Here is a 14,721-nt window from a genome sequence, read left to right as displayed (position 1 = left end):
TTTTTAGTGGGTCAGAAAGAATGATTAATTGTCAGCAACAAGATATATCTGAACCCATGTTGCTTTGTTGACGAGAACCGAGCGCTGCCAGGCAAAATACCAGGCATTCATTTCAGGCCCAGGATGCAAGATCTAAAATTTTAAGTTTGATCTTCACCCAGTGCTGTTCCCTCTCTTCGTTGTCACTCGCCATCAGGAAATGCGTCGTTCCCAGGTGAAAGCAATTATTTCTCCGAGGGATGTGTTTCTTGGGAAGAGCAATGACAGAAGTTTCCAGCTAAACAGAAACAAAAGGCTTGGGCAGCGTGCCAAAGACCAGGTCAGAGTGAACTAGAAATGCTCTGTTTTGTCAAGCAGTGAAAGTTACTACCTGCCTTCAGCTACAACTCCGCGTGCTCTCCGTACCATGGATTATGGAGAAAGGGTAGCTAAAAGTCTGGTGTTGCCTTCACCGAATCCCTGGCAGAGCTGATCCTGCCTGGCCTGGAAGACCAGCAGTTCTGCCTGTTTTGGCCCCGAAAGCCCTCTACGTTTCAGTCTGGCAATGGAGAAAGAGGAGAGAGCAAACACAGGGGTGAGCTAGAGGGAAGATGGCAATACCATCACAACCCACAATGAACGCAACTTTCTTCTATTTCGCTATGACACCCTGGTCTCTAAAAAGCATGAGCAGGCCCCCGGCTGGATAGTACTTATGATGCTGTAAGTACTATTAGTAGTACTAGCTATCTACAGGCAGTCAACAACAGTATGTGCTTCCCCGCACAGAGCAGCTTCCAGTCCCATGCAGCGTGGACTCCTGTGTTTATCGCTCTCGTTAAACCAGTTCCGCACTCGCTTCCAGACTGCTGCCGAGCCGCATGTGTTTTGTTGCCCTTCGCTTGAGCAGGCATTATTAAAAGCCCGAGCACTAAGCGCCACGCTTCCTGTGGTATGCTGGAGGGGTGTTGGTCACAGGCCTCCTCTGGTCCTTGTCGTCTGAGGCAGTGTGCAGCCCAGCACTCTGTTCTGGAAGGGCAGGAATCACCACTGAGCAACTTCAGTTCGGCTTTCATAAACCTTTGGGTTAGTTAATATTTAGTCGGTGGTGGTTAGAAAACAGCGCCTGGCTTGTTTTGTGCACCTGGACTGGTAAGGCTCGTCCTGGATACGTCCGGCTGCGTAACTTCCATATCCTGCTGCTGCTGCCTTCCAGTGATCTCCAAAATGAAAAACTGTTTTCCTTCAGTGGTTTCACAGAGTCAGAGCTTGAACTGCTGCCATGGCATCAGGTTTTGCATTTCACACCACTAATAGATGCACTTTATTAACACTGATGTCATTCCTACACACGGGACCAAATTTGGGCTGCTCAAAATGTGGTATGTGTGCTGGCAGAACATAAGCACACGAGGAAAACAACATGAAGAGGGAAATACTGGGCAGGGGTTCTAATACTAATTACAACTGTCCAAATAACCGGCTCAAAGGCTTTGCTGCTGCCAGGTCAATGTTCCCAATGTTTGTTCGGGTACAGCCTTGTCCTGTAAGAATAGCTCTACAGCTGACTCCTATGCAGGGACAATCTCAGCATCCAAGACAAGCTGCTTGACAGGTACACTGGGTTTTTTTACCTATGCTTTCCTTTTATTTCGTGGCTCAAAATCTGGTTCTGAGGCCCTGTCTTGCAAGGAAATTAAATTTATTTCACATGCAAGCTCCTCTGCAAAATTAAGGCCCCACATTTTTTATTCTGAATATTGCTTTGAGAGCTGATGCCAGCAGAACTGGCAAACAAAATGGATTCATCAGGACTGTCAGTGTCCAGCAACTGTCAACAGAAAATCAATCTTTGGGCGGTAGACCATTAAAAAAGAGGAGAATGTAAGTGTTGTTAGCTTAGATGTGTAACCTGATTACATGGAAGTCTCAATGGCAATTACTGTGAATTTTACCTGCTTTCCATAGTGCTCTGTCAAATACAGATTGAAGGAATGGTACAATCCCATTACACTAAAAGATAAATGCCTCAAAATAAAATAGGTTGAGCAACTAACATTCACTGCCGTATTGATCTGTAGGTTCACAGTGTACACACTGATCTCGGCAGCTGTTAAAGGTTTACTTAAAGCTGTATGACATTCATGTATATTTAAGCATCCTGATATACTGTCTGGTCCTTAGTGAAATCCTCTCCGAAAATACCCAGCTTAGTAGAGGAGAATGAACAATCATTTCCAGTACAGAAGAGTTCCCAAGTCAAGGATGTAGGTGGGTGGCAAAGGCAATGAAGGCTTCTTACAGAAAACGCGTAGCAGTGATGCCTGTCTTGTGATTATGCTTAAATTTGGAAGTATTTAACATGTTGAGAGCCTGTATTTTTCAGATTTGAAGATACAGGAGAGAACCTGGTACACAAATATGAAATGGTGGGAGTGGATCGACAGGCTGAACAAAAGGAAAACAAAGCAAGCCACTCCATCCTCAGGTTTTCTCCTGAGGGTTTTAACCTAAATGTTATTACCATTCAAATACAAACTGGATGAACCCTTCAAACTGGTTTGTTGCCCTGTCCTTTAGCAACTGGGCATAAGATCCCAAATTCCAAAATGCACACACATCCTTACCACCACTAGCCTGGTGTTATAATACTTTCTAGTTTTCTGACAGCTCAGAAGGTTCTTAGTCCTTTATGCACCTGCACAGGTCCAAACTACAGTTCTTGTCTGCGTGAATTCATTGCAGCTCACTAAAGCTAACAGCCTTCCAGTAAGTGGGATCTTCTACCACACTTCCTTGTCCTGGATGTGATTTCTAGGTATTGAAACAAGTGAAAAGGAGTTTGGCAAAAACAAAGAAAGCGGACCCTACTACTGGGCAGTAATTGCTTTGAGGAGAAGCCTTTTATTTAATCAGATGTAAAGCCATTTGCAGTAACAATGAAGATGTATCATCTGTTTTTTTTTAAAGTTACATCCTTTTTGCCTTTGAGAAGTATTTACTTCTAGCCATAAACTCATTAGCTTCCATCACGGAAGATGCATAAAGTGACTTTCAATTAACTCTTCACTAATTTTACAAGAAAAACGGCAATTAAAAACCCCCAAATTGCTCCTGAAGACTTTGCTGTTTCAAATCTGTATTATTCTTATTTCCATGAAACTATGGATGGTATTTATCTCTGTAAATACAATCCTGGTAGTCCGAACCCTAAGCTGCACACCATGAACCATGTGGGACAGCGTCAAAGCCTTCTCCTGCGGTGCTGTGCTGCGTTCAGCTCTGGCAGTAGGTGTCAGCAGAAGCTAACCGAGTGAGCCTCCCCACGCTACGTGGGTGATGCATTAGTGCTGTTTTGTCACTCTGTGGCCTTTTAGCTGGCTCACCAAGCAAACAGAAACAGAGGGTCCAGCTGCTGAACATCCTAGATGGTTGTACGCTACTGAGCAAATAAGCAGGACAAGCTTTGCTTATGTGCCAAGGTTTCATTATCGTAGCAAGCCTGGTAGGGTAGTTCACAAGACAGACCGATGTAGGAGAATATTGCGTGCTGAAGAATGACGGGAAACTGTGATTTGCACGTTGAGGCCATGAGTGCCTGTTCTGAGATCCAGAACTCATCAGATCTGCTCAAATAGCTGCAACAAAATGGGGGCGAAGAGAAAGCAGAGGAAAGGTCCCACTATGGTATGACTTTACTATAAAGCACTGCATAAGGAAGATTCAGGGGATATAATTTTAAGGGGAGGAAATCGAATAAAATCACACTAAGGTCCTTCATTACCACTGAGTTCACTACTCAACAGATATCTGCTGGCAAATGGGTACAGTGGGAGAAAGCTGGCTGACAGGTCAAAGGTTCGAGAGAGATTCTGTTGATACAGAAGATGTAAGACATCATACAGGGAAGACCTTCTAGATTTGAACCTGAACAAATCTATACGAGTGAACAAAAGTAGTGAGCAAGTTGCACAACTGTTCATGAAATGAGAAGAGAGACAAAGAGAGACAATGGACTTTAATGAAACATCTTTGAAACTCTCCACATTACTAGATAAAATTAATGGGAAGAAAGTAAAAATCAAAAATAATTCTGAAAAAATCAGAGACTGCATGTGCCCAAACCATCCCAATCCAAGAAACAGTAAAGTGCAGAAAAATCAACTTGGTTAAGCAATGACATTGACCGCCACACTCAAAAAGAACTATACCAAAAATAAAAAACTAAATCAAATTACCAAACAGAAAGCAATATGGTCAAAAAAATCCAACGGTGCCAAAGCAGAAAGTAAGATACAATTGAGGGGGGAAGAAGGAGGACATTCTGCAAACACGTTAGTGCTGTGAGGAATGGTTGACAATGCCAGCCCAGTATGGCAATCTATTTTCTCTCAGTGAGAGCAGGCCACAGACATGAGAAGAAGAGATAGCTGTCTTATCTTGGCATTTGTGAGTTTTGGTATCCTCTCACATCACACCTTATAATCAAGCTAGCAGAAAATGCGCCGATCGGACACTGCTGTGCTAGATAGAAAAGCCATGATTATAGCCTGCTTATGTAACTGTGGCATATGCCGAGCAGCTGGTCACCACCAAATTGTAAAAGCATATCAAAATGAGGTTATGCAGGCATCTGTCCTCAGTCTGTTCATTAATTACATGCATGATTATATTTATTAAACTTGTGGGAAACACTAAGCTGGAAAGAGTTGCAAGCACTCTGAGGGAGAAATTTATAGTTCAAAATTGTCTTGACAAGCTGGTGAAATAAATAGCATTGGAAATCAGCATATATAATACTTTACTCCCACTTATAATCACAAGAGAAGGGAGTAAATTTCTTGGAAACATTCCTCAGAAAGGATCAGGGCATACTGTGAATCACAAACTGACTGTGAGTCAGCTGTGTTCCTATTGTTATGAAAAAGCAAAGCCTTTTAGAGGAGTTGGAGCATGAGTATCACAGGTAAGGCAAAACGATCGATGTGGCAGCTTGCAGCAGGCGTAGCATGTGAGCATGTGTTGGTACCTCATTTCAAGAAGCACATGAACCAACAGGGAAAAGTCCACGCTAGATGACCCAAAAATAATCATGGTCTAGGAAAAGAAAAGATGTGAGAGAAAGAATGGATGTCCTCACCTAAGCTAGGTAACGGAGGCTGGTATCAAACACAAACTGGAGGCAAGAGTCGAGATACCAGTAAAGAAAGAAGATACAAAATTAGAAGATATGAGAAAAAACATGTCAGAGATTGTATTGCTTTGTGATAAATAGTCTGCTCCCCTCCCAACCCTTTCCTATCTTTCTATTTGTGTCTGCGAGTGCTGAGTCCGCCCCTCTGACAGGGAAGTTTTATTCCCCTCCTGTTTACACCATACGCAGTGAGCCCAGCGCTCAAGGTCAACTGTGAAATTTGGGGGGAATATTCCTGACAAAGACAAACAAAAACATGCTGACTATGTTGAAAACTAGAAGAAAGCAAAATGAGCATTTGAGGGAAAGAGGCTGAGAGCTTACCTTGTTGTATGTGGGTTAGCAGAGCTGAGAGTTTCAGCTCGTTTTATAATAAATCACAGATCAAGGAACGTTTGACTGAAGCCATTACCCCTCCCAACAGCCTTATTCCCAGCTCATCTCTTCCAAAGCACTTTGCTGGCTTGCTGACACATTTCTTTCTGTGAAGCAAAAAGGAATTAAATTATTGGGGGACTGATGAGATTCAGTGAATCGATGTGATAGTGGAGGGGGAAGAGACGCACGTGGGACCTCTGGTATGGGGAGACAACGTAAGCAGCCTCTGGCAGGGTGGGAAACCCCAGCTCCGCAGAAGGGAAATCCCAGCAATCCCTCTTCCTCGTTGCACAATACCAGACCCCTGGAAGAAGGCCTCAGGCAGGTATTTTTACAACAGTTGTCAGAATAAGATGGAGAAGAAACTAGAGGGTATGTAACTGCGCTCCAAACTGTGCCTTTCAAGTCTAGGTGTAGGAGAGTCAGCGGATAGTTTCCCCAAATAACTCTTTAGAAACTGATAGGATCTGAAAATATTCTGAAGTGGAGAACATGTCATTTTTACCACTGGTTTAATATTGGTTCAGGTTTATCTAATCCCTACTTTAAATATTGTGCCTCGGTCGCTTCCTAGGACTCCAGACACTTCCCAAATAGACCTTTCGTGAGCAACTATCTCCTGTCATGTGTGCAAAAGGATTTCTCGTAAACTTCCAGCAGTTCCCACCAGCAAAGAAGCTACCTTAGATGCAGATAGCCACCGGTGTTTGAAACATGCTCTACTGAGAGCAGATCTGTGTACCTGTTGGTTAGCACACCTGGGACACTCGCTCAGTTCTTCCTGCTGGGGCTCTGCCAGAGCTGATTACTAAATAGGTGCTTTTAGAATGGAGTTACAGCACATTACAGACCCCAGGGCTGAGTAACGTGGGTATCTCTCCTTCGCTTGCCTAGTTCAGTTATCCTTTCATTGCACACCCACTGTATTTCACTATGCTTATTTCTGTGTGCAAGTTTATAAAAAAAAGGTGAGTGACTTCAGGTCTTTCCCAGTTCACCCTGCAGAAGAGATCTCATCCGTTTCCTTAATCTGATTTAATCTGTATTGCATTAAAGTGCAGAAAAGTTCCTAGAACAAAAGACAGTAACGATGAGAAAGCAGAACAACAAAACTGAAGGAAAACAACTATTTTAACTTTTAGGTTGTACTCCCACGATCAGCAGGGCTGAAAAGAGTGCCTGTGTTAATGAAGAGTGAGCGTGAAGCAACAACATTTCCGATTTACACATATATAAAAAAGACTTCATGCATATAAACTCTATAAACCCCTCCACTTCACTTAGAAATGGGTAATTTAGCTTCCTTACAGCCTTCTACTCTTGCCCACTCAAAAGGCTTACTCTCTTCTTTCAAAGACTTCACACCCCAACTCCTATTTTAAGACAAATAAGAACACCTCCATGAATTTGTGGTAGGTTTTGAGGTTTTATTTCTGGGAAAACTGTTGCCTCATCTTTGGTACTTCCTGATAATTCATGGGAAACATCTGAGGCAGGGACTTTCTTGTTCCCCAAAACGGCAACCACAGCTGGAATGAAAATGAGAAGAGAGAAGAAACAAGAAAACCATTTCATTAAATACATCTGTTTTCTAAGTGGGATGTTTTCTTACACTGAAACTTTGGTAAGTTAATTAAATTTTAACTTATTTGAGACTTTCATTGTTATATCACATGATGTATTTTTTCCTATGCCACTAAGATTTAATCCCAATTCACTTTTGTAAAACTATCTTAAGAAGCAAAAGTAGACAGGGTTTTACTTAGGGCCTCTAACTTATCGTCTGCTTACTTATTACACATTGCACTAAGATGACTATGCGGCTTTTCATGTTTTCTTTGCTGCATCCTTTGTTTTCCATTTGGAGGTCTCTAGATATAGTAATTATGTAGCACCCTTGTAATACATCCCATACCGCCTTTTTTCTTGCGTCTTTTTGTAGAGGAATAGCTCCTAATTCTTGGCTGGATGTTTGAGAATTGTGACATAATATATTAAAGATAAATTGTTTTATTATTGTTAAAGTAGATTACAGATTTAAAGAACATACCGCCTTTCACTGTTTTAGTTAATTCTGCTCGCAGAGGTTGACTGTTGGATGCTGTAGCCACTGTGACTGGTGTTTCATATGACAAATAGTTCATGGCAGAAGGGATCCTGAATGCAAAAAATGGACTCCGCTTTGGATGGAAAAATCAAACAGGCTTGTGGTGTGAATGGATGAACCTTGCAGCATATCCAGTAACAAATACTGAAGGGCAGTGAACCTTATGGTGTAATTAACCTTGAACTTTGCACAGAATGTACCTGAATGTTTAGCCGCAGCGCAATATGCCACAGCAGTTGAGTGAGAGGGTATGATAAAAGAATAACAAATTTACTTTTGGATGGAGGGAGAGAAAATGAAGTGTATTTACTAGCTACCTCCATGAAGGGAATTGCTTAATTGCTTACCTCTCACGATTTCAGGAAAAGAACTGTACTTACTGTGTTGAAAGCTGCTCCTAGTTAGGGGCTAAGTAACGGTGCTTACGTTTCCTGAAATATCACCCACAAACTTGGCAATATCTTCTTCCTGCGCAAATCACCAGTATTCACCTTGTCTCAGGATTAGACTGCTAATGACCATTATTTAATAACAACTAAGAACTAGAAACACGTCTTTGTTTACACTCTGGTAGTGGGCACCTCACCTGGATATCTGCCCATGGTGGGCTCCAGTTCTGTGAAATCTGATCTAGATTTTCTCATGACTGACAAGTACGAACTAAAGTACAAAACTCAAAGCATCCAACAATGTAGGAAATATAACCAAGTGAAGCCAACTTAAAATGTTGGCTATGAGAAGAGTGACCTCCACTCTACCTGCTCTGATCTGGGTGTTGATATGAAAGCCTAACAGCAAAGCTTTGGAGAAGATGATTTTTCCGTCAAGGCACAATGGGAGTTAGACAGGGATGCCCAGATGTGATTTGGCAAACAAGTTCCAGGAGTTCAGTAAAGCATTTAAGATTCTTTTTATTTAACTTTTGCATTGAACTTTCATCTAAATTTCTGTAGTCCGTGATTCAAATGTTCAATAAAACATGTGTTATACTACCTTACTGGAGGAAAATAAATTCTGTATTTTGTAAAACTCTATGCTTATTAGAAATATGAATCGTTAGCTAGCACCTCGAAGACAAACTTTGTCATTCCTTCAGCAGCTTGCTCTGAAAAAATGGGAAATTGAGTCCCCGAAGACAGGAACCTCTTCATGACCGTGGATTTAGTGGCAGATGAACGCCATGTCACAACAAGCCTTTCTCATGATATGTTATCATTGATTTATTTCCTCGCTAGTATGTGGTTGTGGGGCACCTAACTAGCCTGAGCATGTACTGTCAGGTCTGCTGAACAGGCAGTCCCAGGTGAAAGATCACCTTGTAGAACTTTCTGCTCTCTACTTTAAAGCTTTCTTAACTGCTTTTATTCCACTTGTCCTTAGTCTACCTCTATTTCTTTTCTCCCTACTTTGGCTCATAGCCTACAGTGCTAGAAAGCTCGCCACCAGTCTACACCAGCTAACAACCATTTGCCTTTGCGATTTTCCCTTCTAAATTTCAGCCTGCACGATTGCACAGCTTCTTGATGTGGGAGGCGGCAGAAGTAGGATGCATGGAGGCAGAGTTGCTGTGGGAAAAGAAGTGCAAAGGGAAGAAAGGTGGAGACGTGCAGATAGGTGAAGCAATAAAAAGAATGAAAGATGGTACAGCAAGAAGCCAGAAGTAATGGTGACCTTGCAAAAGATGTTTCCCCGCTTTGTTTGGTCTCTCACAATAAGGTGGAGGATACATCATCTCCACAGCTACTCAGTTACTGCACAAAGGGTTTGCTCTGACCTCAGTCCGTGCACCGGACTGCTGATGTTGATAGGAGTTTTGTTATGCTTTCAAAGCACTATGTCATCATCCTCATCATCATCTGTTTTCTTCCCCATTTTCTCTTTCTGTGTTGCTGGTGCTTCTAGGTGAGCAGTTCAGACATTGACCTGTGTGTAGTTAAACAAATCAACCTGTCTGCACGGATATGTGTAAGAAAACAAACGACGGAGCAAACAGATAACGGAACCAATGAGGCACATCTATCAGATTTGTTTGTTCAGCAGCAGGACTGAGACCGACCTTTTAAAGATTTTCTAAGTTTAGTGCTTCCTATTACGGGTGATGTAGCATTAGGGACCTTGAGTGTGTACTTATGTCCTCGCAGCAGAATACCAGAGCAAGAGGAAAACATGCTGTTCTTACAGGGCAATTATGATGGAAGAAAAGAAAAGGCTGACTGTAGTGGCAAGTAAATTTTTCTTTGTTCCTTTTTTTTAAGGGGCTTTCATCTTGGATGAAATTTGCTTATATTAAGGGGGGTGGTTAAGATTCTCACTGATATTTAGGTCTTGTGCTGTGGCTGTACAGGAGTACAGCCTGAGCAGCAACAAAAGAGTCTCCAGTGGAGAGAACTGAACTTGGAAAACAGCATTCCCACTAAAAATGTGTTAGCAAAATCCTTAAATGAAGAGAGCAAAGAAGGAAGCGTGCATGAAACCATACCATCTTGGCAAGAACTGCTTAATCCAGTCTCTCCTCAAAGATGTGGCTTTTAGTTGTACCTTTTTGTCTCACTCCTGTGCTTAATTAGAAGTGGGGAAGAAGGAACTATCCAGACTGTGTTGAAGGGACGCTGCAGTGTAGCGATCATTCTTTTAAGGTCCGCTAGGACATCAGATTAATTATACCAGACCATCAGAGTGAGCTCTTTGTCTAGGATTCACTTTTTCCCATACCATAGCCTCTGTTTCACAGAATCACAGAATCACAGAATGTTAGTGGTTGGAAGGGACCTCTGTGGGTCATCTAGTCCAACGCCCCTGCCGAAGCAGGGTCACCTACAGCAGACTGCACAGGACCTTGTCCAGACGGGTCTTGAATATCTCCAGAGAAGGAGACTCCACAACCTCCCTGGGCAGCCTGTTCCAGTGCTCCGTCACCCTCAGAGGGAAGAAGTTCTTCCTCATGTTCAGACGGAACTTCCTCTGCTTCAGTTTGTGCCCGTTGCCCCTTGTCCTGTCACTGGGCACCACTGAAAAGAGTCTGGCCCCATCCTCCTGACACCCACCCTTCAGATATTTATAGGCATTTATTAGGTCCCCTCTCAGCCTTCTCTTCTTCAGGCTGAACAAGCCCAGCTCCCTCAGCCTTTCCTCACAGGAGAGATGTTCCAGTCCCCTCATCATCTCTGTAGCCCTCCGCTGGACCCTCTCCAGTAGTTCCTCATCTTTCTTGAACTGGGGAGCCCAGAACTGGACAGAGTACTCCAGATGGGGCCTCACTAGGGCAGAGTAGAGGGGGAGGAGAACCTCCCTCGACCTGCTGGCCACACTCTTCCTAATGCATCGCAGGATCCCATTGGCCTTCTTGGCAGCCAGGGCACACTGCTGGCTCGTGGTCAACCTGTCATCCACCAGGACACCCAGGTCCCTCTCCGCAGAGCTGCTCTCCAGCAGGTCCGCCCCAAGCCTGTACTGATGCCTGGGGTTGTTCCTCCCCAGGTGCAGGACCCTGCACTTGCCCTTGTTGAACCTCATCAGGTTCCTCTCTGCCCAACTCTCCAGCCTGTCCAGGTCTCGCTGAATGGCAGCACAGCCTTCCAGTGTGTCTACCACACCTCCCAGTTTGGTGTCATCAGCAAACTTGCTGAGGGTACATTCTAACTCTTCATCCACGTCGTTGATGAAGAAGTTAAACAAGACTGGGCCCAGTACTGACCCCTGAGGGACACCACTAGTTACCAGCCTCCAACTAGACTCAGCGCCGCTGATGACAACCCTCTGAATTCTGCCCTTCAGCCAGTTCCCAATCCACCTCACCGACCACTCATCCAGCCCACACTTCCTGAGCTTCCCTAGGAGGATGTTACAGGAGACAGTGTCGAAAGCCTTGCTGAAGTCAGGGTGGACAACATCCACTGCTCTCCCCTCATCTACCCAGTTTTCTTCCTCACATCTCAGGGTGCAACAGCTGTTGCCTTTCTCAGTAGTCTCTTGCCTTGCTCTTTTTACTGCTCAGGATTTTCGCCTGTGCCCTGTCTGTGCTGGCAGCAGCCTCCCTGCCTCACCTCCCGCCTCTGAGGCCTCCCCGAGGCCCTGCTTGTTTGGGGGAACCCCTCAGCTGGTGCCATCTGCTTAGGGGTGCCACACGGGCACCTCGGGCGGCCATGCTCCGAGCCGCGACTCCGACACACAGAGGTGTTCCGGGGCAGGGCTGCGCAAATTCGGGGGGGGGGGCCTGTTCTCCTGTCCCGCGTCCTGTGGTGGCAGGGGGAGAAGAAAGCGTAGCGGGGAGCGCAGCAGCGGCAGCGCCCAGAGAAGCGACGGCACCGGCGCTGCCGGAGACAGGCTGGGGACTCTGCTTTCACCGCGCCCCGCCATGAGAAGCGATGCTCATCGTGCAGCTCGGACGCTGCAGGGCGCCTGGAAGGACGCGGCGCCCCCGGCTACCCGCCGCTTTCACCGGAGGAGCCCGGTAACCCGGCCGCGACCCCCCCGGCGCAGCGCTCGCCGGCAGCCGCAGGGCCCCCCCCTCCCGGGTCCGCTCCGCCCCGGGGCCGGGGCCGGCCGCGAGTCCCCGCCTGACCCCGCGGCGGGCGCCGCTCGCCGCCGCCCGGGGGGGCGCTGTGAGGCGGCGGGTGAGGCGCGGGCGGGCCCGGCCCCGCCTGCCCGGGCGCGGGGAGGGGCGGGGAGCGGCGGTCGCGCGTGGCCGCCCCGTCCCCACGGCGCGGCAGGAGGGGGGGAGCCCCGCGGGCGGGAGCCCGCCGGGAGGAGCGCGGCTGACGCGGTGGGGAGGGCAGGGCAGGGCCGGCGGGAGGAGGAAGAGGCCAGCCCGGACGGACGGACGGACGGACGGACGGACACACACCCCCGGCCCGGCCCGGCCCGGCAGGTAGGCGGGGTCCGACGGCCGCTTGCGGAGGGCCGGCAGTCGGGCGCTTTAACGAGCGGGGGGCCGGGACGCGGGACCCGGGGGCCGTTTCCCTCCCTTTTGTTGCGGCTCGAAAACGCCCGCCTGGTTTCCCTGCTGGTCCCGGCAGGGTGTGCGCGGTGTGGCCCTCGTGCCCTTTTGCGGGGGGGCAAGCCCTGTCCGCGCAGGGGAGCGCGTGGGCGTGCGGCTGCGGGGACCCAGGGGCGGGCCGGGGGCCGAGCGCTGCGGGCCGGCGTGGAGAACTTCTGCTTTCCCCCGTCAGCTGCTGCGGGGCGGGCGCGGTGTCTGCGGGGGAGCCGCGAAGCCATGCTGCGTTCCGCGGTCTCCTCCCGTCTTGGTGTTTGTGTTTTTATTCCCCCACCCCCGCCTCCCGCAGCGTTCCCTGCTCCCGCTGCTGCTCTTGCGCTGGTGCTGGTACGCGTTACGGTGTGCGCGCGTAGCTTGACGCTGTATTGCTGTATTATGTATTCTGTATATATAATATATAATATATTCCGTGTTTCGCCTGGCTGGGTGGGTTTGGGAGGGCTTGGTGCCTGGGTTGCAGCTGCGGACACCACCAGACTCCACGTGGAGTTAATTCCACGCGGGCAGCGACGCGAGGCTGGGAGCAGACGCGCGGGAGGTGAGGGGTGGCCTGGCGTTTGCGTTAGAGCAGTGGAAAGAGCCCCTTCCCCGTGCCCCTTGGGGCGGGGAGACCATGGCTCGCTGGGCTCTGTGCCTCGCAGAGGAAAACCAGCTAACGGCGTTCAGCTCCGCGGCCTCGCTTTCCGCGGGTCTCTGCGCCAGGGCAGCAAGGGCTGGAATCGCCTCTTTACCCCCTGAAACACTTCCAGTGTGAGCAAAGGCTGGAGGCAGGGAGAAGACTAAAATCGTGCTTTCTCCTCCGGTGCAGAAGGAGTCGCAAAGTGTCGGTACTTTCTGCGCAGATCTTTTGACGTGTGAGGTAAAATTCTGGCACAGGCTTGGAGGATCTGCGTGAGGGGGAGAAGGAGTGGAGTTGGAAGGAATGTCCCACAGCGCTCACCTGCGCGGCTTTGTGTCTGCCGGGCACCTGCGGCTCCGTTCTTCTGTCAGAGTTGGCCAGCACTCCTTGGCCTCCCCTTGCCGAGGCTTACGTGCTCCTGCAGAGCTGGTTCTGTGTCCGAATTCTGCCAGGCTCTGTCCCTTAGTTCTGGGGAGCATATGAAGAGCAGGAATATGCATTATTTAGCAGCAAAAAAGTCTGCAGTCTCTATATTTTCTCTCCAGTAAATGCTACGACCTCTTTGTTACCTGCTCCGAGCATTAAAATGGCATTGAAATTTATACTGGACACTCAAAATAGATGCTGACAGCCCTTGCATTTAGTTTCTTTCATGCTAATCTGATAAATTCAGTATCTAATGCTATCTTAAAAGAGGATTAAACATTTCCTGAGGGGAAAGAGAGTTATGCAGACTGGTGTATACATGGGCTGTATCCACAGTACTGCAAGACTTGTAATTCATTCGTTACGCTGTTCTGAGGGGATCTTCATTCTGATAACAGCTGATAGCAGTTGTGGCTGTTTATTATTGCTCTCTTCATTTTCATTCTCTAAGGACAGGTAGCTTTCTAAGAAGCTTGACAAAGCTGGATGTTCAAGTCTCATTGAAGTCTTCAGAGGACCTACGGGGGATGTTGGTTGGGCGGTTCCTAGCCCACTCCGCTTAGAAAATGATGTGTTGCAGGGAGCTGGTAGTTCAAGTTTGAAGATGTGGGCACTTTAAAATTACTAGTCTGTTCATTTTTGACTTGTTTAAAGTCAATCCACAAGTAGGTGGATAATTTGACTGTAATGGCGTGTGTTTAAAATAGTGATTGCTGGTTTTTAACATGCAGAATTGTTTCGGCCCAGCTAGCTGGAGTAGCTGCGAGCCTCCAAAGCTGACTTGACCCAGCAACAAGATGTTTAAATAGGGTATGCTGAGAGCCAAAAATAAAGTATATTAAATAAAATGTCACAGGTATTAGCAAATAAAAAGTAGATGCAAAGCAACTCTTGTTTCCCTTGGGATCTAGGTTTTATGATGGAAATCATCTGTCATTTTATAATGCCTTGCGTACTAATTGCAGGTTCATGATAATCATCACCGTGTAAGAGGGTATGTCAAATCTTATTTTCCATCCCATCCA

At 47.0% G+C, this 14,721-nt stretch overlaps 1 protein-coding gene across 2 annotated transcripts in view; it reads left to right on the top strand.

The window, feature by feature from the left end:
• Positions 1 to 12,340: 12,340 nt before the first annotated feature.
• SGK3 (serum/glucocorticoid regulated kinase family member 3) overlaps positions 12,341 to 14,721 on the top strand; it is a 63,209-nt gene continuing 60,828 nt past the window's right edge. For both annotated transcript variants that reach the window (XR_012763430.1, XM_075416052.1), the window contains exon 1: positions 12,341 to 12,525. The gene's annotated coding sequence lies outside the window, so the exon portion shown is untranslated. The remainder of the gene's footprint in view (positions 12,526 to 14,721) is intronic.

The sequence above is a fragment of the Opisthocomus hoazin genome, chromosome 3, assembly GCF_030867145.1.
Source record: "Opisthocomus hoazin isolate bOpiHoa1 chromosome 3, bOpiHoa1.hap1, whole genome shotgun sequence".
NCBI classification, from domain to species: domain Eukaryota; kingdom Metazoa; phylum Chordata; class Aves; order Opisthocomiformes; family Opisthocomidae; genus Opisthocomus; species Opisthocomus hoazin.
Note: the sequence above shows the minus strand (reverse complement) of the source record. Positions and strands in the feature narration are given on the sequence as shown.